Raw genomic sequence first — 12,467 nt, 5'->3', positions numbered from 1 at the left:
CCCAAATGGCAACTTTGTATAAAAACCAAAAGAACTGCAGATGCTGTCAATCAGGAACAAAAACAGAAGTTGATGGAAAAGCCCAGCAGGTGTGGCAGCATCCCTGAAGGACAAATTGTTAAATCTGATATTTTTCTTCACACATGCTGCCAGCCTTGCTGACCTTTCCAGCAACTTCTGTTTTTGTTGGCAACCTAGTATATTGGTTCAACCACTTCTAGGTATTAATTGTAGCGTTCCTCTGTGAATTTTCATCTAACCATAATTGCAAAAACACATGCCCCATGTCCAACTTTGTGAATGACAGCAACCCCGGCAGTTTTGCATATAATTCCTCTATGTGAGGATTGGGTATTTATCCAGCTATGCGAAGCAGATTACCGTTTGTCTGTAATCCCCACAAAGGTGAACCAACCCGTCAGGCTTCACAATTAATATGACCAGTGCTGCCCGTTCCACTGACCGTACTGATTTGATGATTTCTTCACTTTCCAGCCTCCTGATTTCTGCCTCAGCATTTGCATGTAATGCAAATGGCACTGGGCAGGACTTGCAGACTGATTGATTTGATTCCTGGTCAACATGCAAAGTGGCTTTGACTCCTTTCCTAGTCCCCAGCTCTTCCTGAAAACTTTTCAACTATTTAATGAGGACTTCACTCAGGCAGCCAATTTCTAAATGAAAAATATTCAGCCAATCAAAATGAATCTTTCTCATCTAATTTCACCCTTTCATGCTTGGGTCTGAGCCTTTTACTACAACCAGCTGTTTTTCATAAGAGACCGGAACGAAAGTTGCATCATTACTGTACTCCTGTCATCAAATCCACTCACTATGAATTGCGAGGTCTTGAATGCAGAAGAAGGCATGTCTTTCAGCAGTTATACAGGGCCTTGGTGAGGCTACATCTTGAATATCGTGTGCAGTTTTGGCCTCCTAGCCTGAGGAAGGACATTCTTGTTTTTGACAGAATCTAGCAAAGGTTCAGCAGACCGATTCCCAGGATGGCAGGCCTGACACATGAAGAAAGTCTAGATCGACTGGGCTAGTACTCACAGGAATTTCAAAAAATTAAGAGGGGGAAACTCATAGAAACATATAAAATCCTGTTGTGACTGGACAGGTTACATGCAGGGAGAATGTTACCCACGTTGGGGAAGTCCAGAATTAGGGGTCACTGTCTAAGAACAAGGGGTAAGGCTTTCAGGTCTGAAATGAAGAAGAATTTTTCACTCAGAGTTGTGAAGCTTTGGAATTCTCTTCCACAGAAAGCTGTTCAGGCCAGTTCATTAGATGCATTCAAGAGGGAGATCAACATAGCCCTTGTGGCTAAAGGGAATATCACTCCCTCTATGACTGATGCTCAGTCGCAGCGGTGTGTACTATCTACAAGATGCACTGCAGAAATTCACAAAAGATCCTCAGACAGCACCTTCCAAACTCCAGACTGATTGATTTGAATTTTCATCTAACCATAATTGCAAAAACACATGCCCCATGTCCAACTTTGTGAATGACAGCAACCCCGGCAGTTTTGCATATAATTCCTCTATGTGAGGATTGGGTATTTATCCAGCTATGCGAAGCAGATTACCGTTTGTCTGTAATCCCCACAAAGGTGAACCAACCCGTCAGGCTTCACAATTAATATGACCAGTGCTGCCCGTTCCACTAACCGTACTGATTTGATGATTTCTTCACTTTCCAGCCTCCTGATTTCTGCCTCAGCAGAACTACCAGTTCCACCCAGAAGGACAAAGGCATCAGATATATGGGAACACCACCACGTCCAAAGTCCACCCCCAAGTCATTCACCATCCTGACTTCGAAATATATTGCCATTCCTTTATTATCGCTGGGTCAAAATCCTGGAATTCCCTCCCTCTTAGCATCGTGGGTGAAGCCACAGGAGAGGACTGCAGCAGTTCCAGAAGGCATCTCACGACCATCTTCTCAAGGGCAAGTGAGAATGGGCAAGAAATGCTGGCCAGCCAATGACATCCACATCCCACAAAGGAATAGAAGTAAAAAAAGGCGAGAAGGCGAGAGTAGGACACTGAAATTGATCAGCCATCAACTTATTGAATGATGGCGCAATACCTAAGGGCCAAATGGCCTATTCCTGCACCTATTTTCTGTGTTTTTATGTTAATCTGTAAAAGTTCCTCTGTATTGGTTCTCAGTCTAGCCACGTCCTTTGCAAACGTACACTGTAGATTCCAGAGTTAAAGACTGGTTCTGCAATCACGAACACAGCCGTGTCGTATCAACCTCCGTGAGAACTGTGTGACTGATTAACTTGATGTTCTTCTTGATTGATTCTGATTCGGATGTTGCTGAGCAATTTAACTGCTTCAAGCCAGATGTAAGTGGGCATCCCAGGGTGTGCACTCGCCTGGATACCAGCCTATGAATTCTCTTTCTCAGTTCAGGCCTAATGGGACTCTTTTGCTGTCTCAAATCTGCATACTGGCAGCAACTATAATGGCTTGCTGGCCCAGATCCTGGAGAAATGTATTTTTACTATACATATATCACACACCCAGCCAACTGTAGCTGCCTAAACAGATCTTCGACTTAACCCACATGTGTCACTTTGCATCATCATCTAAAGGTGGCATGGTGGCTCAGTGGTTAGTATTGAGGCCTCACAATGCCAGGGACCTGGATTGCATTTCATTCTTGGGCAACTGTCTGTGTGGCATTTGCATATTCTCCCTAAGTCTGTGTGGGTTTTGTCTATGTGCTCTGTTTTATTCTTCTTTAATCAAAAGATGTGTATGTTAGGTGGATCATCTGTGCTTAAATTGTCACTTGTGGCCAGGGATGTGCAGGTTAGATGGCTTGGCTGTGGGAAATGCAGCATTACAGAGATAGAGCAATGGGGAGGTCTCAGTGCAATGCTCTTGGAGGATTGGTTAGACTCAATGGGCCAAATGGCCTACTTCCACACTGTAGGGATTCTGATTCCAAGTCCAGAGTCATTCAGCTATAATTTGATTCATATGCCTCTCGGATGTAAACATGGCATGAGATCAATCTCCAAAGGAATGAGGCACTGTCAGACCAATCAATGCAGTCTTCCAACCATGGAATTTGGTTAAAACCTGTTCTTGTAACCGTATTCACATTCATATAATCTACACAAATTCTAGCTCATCCACCCAGTTCCAGAAACAATGTTATTGGTGAACTTCAGTTGCTTTGATTCAGTTCAGTCAAGTGGTTTTCCGGCATGTTCTGAATCTCTGTTTCCACTTGACCATGTTTTCCTTGGTTCAAACATGTTCTTTAATCAGCCCTGAATTTCCTATGTCCACATCACATCCAGCTAACAAAGTACATTCAGGTGTATGTCTACAGATTCGCTCATGCATCATTAGCAGTCTGACAATATTTCCCTGTTGTCCTGCCTGTAAATATGATAATAGTGTCTAACTTTGTCAATATTCCCATGTTTGCAAGATCAGTTGGAGGAGGTTTGCTTTGAGAACTGTCAACCTGTCCTTCTAGATTTATCATCCCCCATTACACTAACCATCTGACACAGTTGTTCCTCCCCATCGTCTTCCCAATGATAATCCCTTTACAGCATGTTGATGTGACAAAACCTATACATCTTCCTACGGCGAGGAGTATTTATCCAATCATTCACCTCACTCCCCCCAAACATCTTCAAATGAAGCACTGAATTTTGCTTTCAGTTGTTCATCTTGTAATGGCAACAACACTAAAATTTCACCACCCTCTTTAAATATTTTAATGAACGAAATCCAGGAGATTTATTTGTGAATGTCTGGTAGCAAATAGAAATCTAATCATTTATCTTAATCCTGTGGGTATTCATGACAGCCTGCTTTGATTATGCTTTTGACAGTTCAGTGGTACCTTTGGAGAGCTGACTGTGTTTGCAGATTATACACAAATGACTTCAATTATTTAATTCCCAAGCTGCTAATTATTTGATGGAAAGCTTCAGACATCAACTTAGAACCTTGAACAGACTGTACCTTCATTGTTAGTCCATAATGAGTTCAAAAATAACTGTGTTAACATCCAACTGGACTCATTCTGAAAGGAGATAGCACGGTGTGAAGATGTTTTGGGTCGACCAAAACGTCAACTTTCCTGCTCCTCTGATGCTGCTTGGCCTGCTGTGTTCATCCAGCTTCACACCGTGTTATCTCAGATTTTCCAGCATCGGCAGTTCCTACTATCTCATTCTGAAAGGAATAGCTTCTGGGAGTCAGGTTTTCATATCCATGATTGTAAGGATGTACTGATGTCCTACTTTTAGTTTTCGTAATGATCATACATAACCTGCTGAAATTTTACTAAATGGTCCATCAAAATCTTGGACAGGCATCAAAAGTGCTGATTTGATGACGTGCTGAGGTTTTCTGATGATCTGACAAATGTGACATGTTTTACAAAACTGTAGTACATATTTATGAAGTTGTGGCCATGTAAAATACCTGATTTTCATACCTATGCTTTCCATATTCCTTTATGCTACATGATCTCCATGTGCTCCTCACAATTTCTCCTCATGATGTCTGGGAGGTACGGTTATTGATCAACAACTGTGTATTCTTAACCTGCACGTCTGGTCACTCTAATACAATAACACTATGGAACTCCTTCAGCCTCAGCTGCAGCATTAGCAGTTGTAAAAGTATTTTTGTTTCCATCCCCATCTCCAATTTCTTATATTTCTGTGCTCTATCTTTGTCCGTTTTTGCCATCTCTTGTTTCTTCATTCTTTCCTTACACTCCAACCACTGTAACTGATTGCGTCCTGATTCCTATGTTTCATGTGTGAAATACTCAGCATCCTCTGACTTTCTTCTAAACCTAAGTGCTATTTGAGACCTTGAATTATTGTGCCTTTCTTGTCCTGTCCTTATTCACCAGGCCAACCAACTCGGCTTTGAAAATACCATGAAGAGTACCAGGGACAAGTCTGCCACCTGCAGGAAATACTCTGCCATTTCCAGTGCCAAGTCTCAAACACAGGCACAGAACCTGGTGTTTTCCTTCACCAACTCTGTACCAAATCCTCATTGCCTCGGTTTCAAGTCTAATCGCAGCCAAGGGTGGCACGGTGGCTCAGTGGTTAGCACTACAGCTTCACAGCGCCAGGGACCCGGGTTCAATTCCAGCCTCAGGTGACTGTGTGGAGTTTGCACATTCTCCCTGTGTCTGCGTGGATTTCCTCTGGGTGGTCCAGTTTCCTCCCACAGTCCAAAGATGTGCATGTTAGGTGGATTGGCCATGCTAAATTGACCATAGTGTTCAAGGGTGTGTGGGTTATAGGGGGATTGGTCTGGGTGGGATGCGTCAAGGGGCAGTGTGGGCTTGTTGGGCCAAAAGGCCTGTTTCCACACTGTAGATAATCTAATCTAATCTAAACTTTGTGATACTCACTGGAGTAGCATGCTGGAAGTCAAGACTCCCTCTTCTTGGAAATTTCACAAACGTTCAAGTTTTTAAAAGAAAAACCTCCAAAACTGCCTGATTGCAGGCCAGGGTTGACAGAAAGCACAGGCCTGGATTCTGTCCTCAGCAAGAATTATTACCTATTGCCAACAATATAGATTTTAGTATAGATCAATCAATATCAATGTCAGCATATAACCTACTCATTAAAACTCTATACTGCCTTATAAATTCCCCCTGACATACAGTGGCACACGAACAGGCATAAACATAAATGTGGTAAAATGAACACAGAGGCAGAGAAGAAACAAATCCATACGCTTTGTTCATGAGATGTTTAGGGTCGGTTCTCACTGGTTCAATGGTTTCTCATCGGCCTTCCTTTTCCCGAAAGCTTCCACTAATTTGTAAGAGACCTGGACAGTCAGTTCACTTACAAGTGGTCTCTGGCTTATCGATAAAAAAATCATTGCTGCAACAACTGCGAAAGGGAAGATAAGGTGGTTTTCTTCATGTTTAAAGTGACTTGCTGCACAGAACTGAGAGAAGAACTCCTCACTTCTGTATCGAACACAGAACATAGAACAGTACAGCACAGTACAGGTCGTTCGGCCCACAATGTTGTGCCAAACTTTTCCCCCAATCCTGAAGTCTATCTAACCTCCACCCCTACCTTACACTATCATCCATATGCCTTTCTAATAGCCGCTTGCATGCCCCTGTTGAGGCTGACTCCACTACCCTCTCTGATAACGCATTCCATGCCCCGACTCCTTTCTGAGTAAAGAACCTACCTCTGACGTCTCCCCTATATCTGCCTCCACTCACTTTAAAACTGTGTCCCCTCATAATAGCTACCTCCACCCAAGAAAAAAGTCTCGGGCTGTCCGCTCTATCTGTACCTCTGATCATTTTGTGTGCCTCTATCAAGTCACCGCTCATCCTTCGTCGTTCTAAAGAGAAAAGCTGTAGCTCTCTCAACCTTTCCTCCTAAGACCTTCCCTCCATTCCAGGCAACAGCCTGGTCAATCTCTTCTGCACCTTTTCCAATGCTTCCATATATTTCTTGTAATGAGGCGACCAGAACTGGACACAATACTCCAGATGTGGCCGAACCAGGCTTTTGTACTGCCGGAGCATAGCTTCGCGGCTCCTGAACTCAATCCCTCTATTAATGAAAACAAACACATCATAAGCTTTCTTAACAACTCTATCGACCTGGCTGGCAGCTTTCAAGTAACTGTGAACATCAATGCCAAGATCCCTCTGCTCCTCCATACTGCCAACAGTCTTTCTGCTTAGCCTGTATTCTGCTTTTGCGTTTGTCGTTCCAAAATGAATCACCTCCCAGTTTTCAGGGTTAAACTCCATCTGCCACTTCTCAGCCCAGCTCTGCATCCTATCAATGTCCCTTTGTGACCTAATCTTGTCGTTTCTCTCCTGATCTGAACCAAGCTGTCTCTGTCTTGTTCACAGTCCCAAACTGTTCAGCTACCTGATAAACAATCCACATAGCTCTTGGCAGGCAGAGTCCACAAGCCATTCAGCTTCACTCGTAAATATGTCTCTGGCTTCTGTTCGTCTTCACTCATACTGAGCCTGGAAGCATCCTTCATTTTTGAGATCTGAAATGTTTTCCTCAATATCTGATGCTTGTCTGTGTTGACTCAATTTGTGTGCTTGAGAAGATTCCGGCATAATTGTGATTGTACCTCAGCCCAGTATCATTCAAAAAATCTCACATGAAGCTCGAATGTCTTACGGCTCATTCTGAAATGTGGGTCTTCAAGCTGAACAAGGGAAACTATGAAGGAATGAAAAGTAAGCGGGCAATCGTGCATTCGGAAAAGGGACTGAAAGATTGAATGGAAGACTTATAACGGCAAGTGTTTAAAGAAATACTACCTAGGCTACAAGAGTGGCAAACACAAGTTCAGGGCCCAGCAGTGGCGGAGTTTAATTTAGATAAATATGAAGCAATGCATTTTTGTAAGATGAACAAGGGCAGGTCATACTCAGTTAATGGTAGGGCACTGGGGAGTGTCGTCAAACATAGAGATCTAGGAGTTTAGGTACATCATTCCTTGAAAGTTCCTTGGGTGACAGGTAGAGAGGGTGATGTTTGGCATGCTTGCCTTCATTGGTCTGAGCATTGAGCATCAGACCAAGGATGTACAGGACGTCGGTGAGGCCACTTTTGGAGTACAATGTGCAGTTATGGCCACCCTGCTATAGGAAGGGTATAATTAAATCGGAGAGGGTGCAGATGTTAAGGATGTTTGAGTTAAAAGTAGAGGTTGATAGACTAGTCTCCTTATCTCAGGAGGGATAAACCGTGCTGGAGAAGGATTGCACAGAGGTTCACCAGAATCATTGTTGTGATGGTGGGATTGTTTTAATTTGCTGGATTGAGGAAATGGGGCAGTGCTCTCCAGAGCTTTGAGGAATGACAGATGAAGTCATAAAAGTTTAAAATTCCTCAAAGGCATATCAGGGATGATGTTACTCCTGACATGTGAGTCTAGAAACAGGGACATAATCACAGCACGGGGGTCGACTATTTAAAATTGTGAAGAGGGGAAATTTCTTCATGCATAGGATGGTAGATTTTTGGAATTCTTTAACCCAAGGACTGTGGAAGCTCATTCTTTGAGTTTGTTCATGGCAAAAATGGATAGATTTCTGGAGAGAGATAATGGGAACTGCAGATGCTGGAGAATTCCAAGATAATACAATGTGAGGCTGGATTCAATGTGAGGCCCTTGTTCTCACACACCACCCTACCAACCTCCGGATACAACGCATTATCCTCCGACACTTCCGCCATTTACAATCCGACCCCACCACCCAAGACATTTTTCCATCCCCTCCCCTGTCAGCTTTCCGGAGAGACCACTCTCTCCGTGACTCCCTTGTTCGCTCCACACTGCCCTCCAACCCCACCACACCCGGCACCTTCCCCTGCAACCGCAGGAAATGCGACACTTGTCCCCACACCTCCTCCCTCACCCCCATCCCAGGCCCCAGGATGACATTCCACATTAAGCAGAGGTTCACCTGCACATCTGCCAATGTGGTATACTGCATCCACTGTACCCGGTGCGGCTTCCTCTACATTGGGGAAACCAAGCGGAGGCTTGGGGACCGCTTTGCAGAACACCTCCGCTCAGTTCGCAACAAACAACTGCACCTCCCAGTCGCAAACCATTTCCACTCCCCCTCCCATTCTCTAGATGACATGTCCACCATGGGCCTCCTGCACTGCCACAATGATGCCACCCGAAGGTTGCAGGAACAGCAACTCATATTCCGCCTGGGAACCCTGCAGCCATATGGTATCAATGTGGACTTCACCAGTTTCAAAATCTCCCCTTCCCCTACTGCATCCCTAAACCAGCCCAGTTTGTCCACTCCCCCCACTGCACCACACAACCAGCCCAGCTCTTCCCCCCCACCCAAAGCATCCCAAAACCAGTCCAACCTGTCTCTGCCTCCCTAACCGGTTCTTCCTCTCACCCATCCCTTCCTCCCACCCCAAGCCGCACCCCCAGCTACCTACTAACCTCATCCCACCTCCTTGACCTGTCCGTCTTCCCTGGACTGACCTATCCCCTCCCTACCTCCCCACCTACACTCTCTCCACCTATCTCCTTTACTCTCCATCTTCGGTCCGCCTCCCCCTCTCTCCCTATTTATTCCAGTTCCCTCTCCCCATCCCCCTCTCTGATGAAGGGTCTAGGCCCGAAACGTCAGCTTTTGTGCTCCTGAGATGCTGCTTGGCCTGCTGTGTTCATCCAGCCTCACATTGTATTATCTTAGATTTCTGGAGACTCATGATGTCAAGGGATATTCAGTCAATCATGGAAGTGCCACTGTATTCAATGATGAACCGTTCTCCACCATTAGCTGGCCCTTGGCATATGCAATATTATCTTTACTGGTGGAATTCCCTCATGGCTGGGACCAAGAACCTAATACGATATCCTGATTATGTTCCCACACTTTCTACTGGTTTTATTCTGTTCATGCTTGGATTGAAATCTTCCCCGAGTATCTGGTACTAGAATTTGGTTTCCTAATCACTGACCTCATAGGTGCGTTCTCTCCAACAGTAGGACTGTGAATCTTCCTCAATATATAATCCAAGGTGTACTTCTGCAATGACCATAGTGAAGATGGAATATTCATTCAAAAATGGTGTTGGGAAGCTTAACAAAGGTTTGTTTCTGTTCCTTGTTCTGCTAAGGCCTGGTCCTGAATTTGTCTTCCCCAAGATCATATTTTTCATGGTTCTCATCCAACTCTTAATTTCAGCATCTGCCAAGATGGGGTTTGAACCCATATCCTCGGAATATTTGTTGGATCTAGAATCCCTACAGTGTGGAAGCATGCCATTCAGCCCATCAAGTCCACACCAACCATCTAAAGTGAGTCCCACTCAGACACACCCCTCTTCCCTATCCCTAAGAAACCTGCATTTCCCATGGCTGATCCACCTCACCTGTACATACCTGGACACTATGGACAGTTTAGAATGGCCAACCCACTCAACCTACACATCTTTGCACCATGGGAGGAAACCGGAGCAACCACAGGAAACCCACATAGACATGGAGAGAATGTGCAAACTCCACAGTCACTCAAGGGTGGAATCACACCTGGGTCCCTGGCACTATGAAGTTGTAGTGATAGTCTTGCAAATAATGCCACTGGGGCATCACCTTCCCTCCTCATCCACCATCTTCAACATTCACTCCCTTCATAACAATACACAGTGGCAGCAGTGTTTACCATCAACAAGAAACACATCAGCATCATACCAAAGCTCCTTTGACAGTCCCTTGACAGGGACAAAGGCAGGAGATGCATGGGAGTGCAATTACATGCAATTTGCCATCCACGCTGCACACCATCCCAACTTGGAACCATTTCACCATTCCTTCACTGTCACTGTGTCCAAATCCTGGAACCCACTTATGATCAGCCCCCGTAGTGAAATAATTGCAGTGGTTCCAGAAGAAAGCTCATCAGCACCTTCTCCAGGGAAATTAGAGTTAGGCAAGAACCACTGACCTAGTCAGCAACACCCACACCCCATTAACAAATGAATAAAGAAGTCACCAAATATCTATTTCTGGGATATAACACTCCTCTGGTTATAAAACTGTGGTATTCCCATCCCTTTTCCTACCAGGAATTCTCCCGTAAAATATCTTGTCCTGGGCGTGTTACCTTGTTTACTCCATTGGACCGAAACCCTCAATCTGTCCCGTCTATTATGGAATATTCACTCAATCAGAAGTCTGTGGATCTCCACTCTCTGGTTCAGTGAGCTGTATCTCCCAGTAACTGGGTATTTGCTCATATACAGCACTGTGGATCTCCTCCAACATCAAATCCTTGGGCATATTTGCCGAGTATCATTAGTTATTCTCCCTCAGTTCTCCCCATCTCATCAGACCAGCACTGATTTCATGTCACCTTTTTATTTTTACTAATTTAAGTTCACATCAAATCATTTACATCAGTGGAATCCCATTTTAAAAAGCTGCAGGCAGTAATTTGAAGAACATTTGTTTGTACAATACTCTTCACAAGATCTAAGGAATCAGTCCTCCACCCTCCATGCCGTACCGACACTCTATCGTGATTTATGTTGCGTTCTCCCCCATTTCTCACTCCTCTGTTCCTTATCCCCATTCCCCTCTCTTCTTCACGAACTCTTTTGTTTCCCTCCCAGTTCCACTTTTCAATTTTCCCCAGTCCATTTGAAGCTTGATCTCCCAGAATGAGCTGTTGCAGTGTAGTAGCCAAGTATTTTCCATTGCAAATTGGAAAGCACCATTCTCAAACATTACAGCCATACTTCCTGACAATTGTAATCTTGAAGTAGTCAGAATATGAGTCTTATCCATCTGCTGGTCACTGCTGAAGCTGTAATACAGAAAGCAGAGTAAAGTACAATTGTGTGGTCATGGGAGTCTGAACCAAATGTACAAACAGACCCGAAGGAACAGGTGGTCTTTCCTTATCCTGGTAGATTGATCATAAAGGACAGGTGGTCAATTCTTCATTCTGGAGTTAGACCGAAAAGGAACGGGTGGTCTTTCCTTAATCTGGGAGATGGACACGGTGCCTCACAAAAGGTTGTCATGAAAAGAACAGCCCACAGTGTTGCAGGCAGTACATTAGCTTGCATACAGAATTGGTTAGTGGGCAAGGGACTGCAAGTGGGGACAAAGGTATCTTTATTCTCGGAGATGGATTGTTCCGGTCAAGTAGTCTGACCTTATTGCTGGAGATGGACGTAAATGCTAGGATGTCTGACCTTATTCTGGAACACCAGGCCTATGGGCCTGGCCTTCCCCAGTGGTGGATGAAGACCCACAGGCCAAGTGAAGAGAAAATATTCAAAGTATGAAAAGTTCCATATTTGATTCTTAGTTTGATTCTAATGTGATAGCTAGAATCTCAGAGTCAGATAATTAGTTATATTGATAAATAAAATATAAACCTTACACAAACAGTCTGTATGTGTTATTGTTCATTTGGTAGTTAATGTCCAATTACCTTGACAACAGTTACAAAGGTGCTGTAGAGAAAACTTAGGATAAACAGAATGGCAAAGGCAGCAACTGTTAGCGCGTTGTCATCTCCATCCATATCTTCCACCTCTTCCTTTCCTTCCTCTCCTTGCACATCTGGAGGGACTGCTAAAACAAAGAAAAATTGTTGCTGTTAAAGCTGACTGCAAACATTTCATCAAGGTTAACAGCTTCTTAGTAGTTTGAAGATAGTACAGTTAAGGAGCAAGCCATGGCAGAGCTGCACTGGGAGCAGTGAACCTTTAGACAATCATTCTCTCATTTTCAATTTATATGATTTTGTCTCTGTGTTTTCCTCTATCTTTCTCCCTTTCACTGCCTTTCATTTATCCCTCACTGATTCTCTCCCTTCCTTGTTTCACTGTCACTCTCATCATTTGCTTTCTGTCTGGGTCACAATCATAGATCCCCTCAGAGGTATGC

This window comes from Stegostoma tigrinum, chromosome 43 (assembly GCF_030684315.1).
Source record: "Stegostoma tigrinum isolate sSteTig4 chromosome 43, sSteTig4.hap1, whole genome shotgun sequence".
Taxonomy (NCBI): Eukaryota; Metazoa; Chordata; class Chondrichthyes; order Orectolobiformes; family Stegostomatidae; genus Stegostoma; species Stegostoma tigrinum.
The sequence above is the reverse complement of the archived record's forward strand: the minus strand, read 5'-3'. Positions refer to the sequence as shown.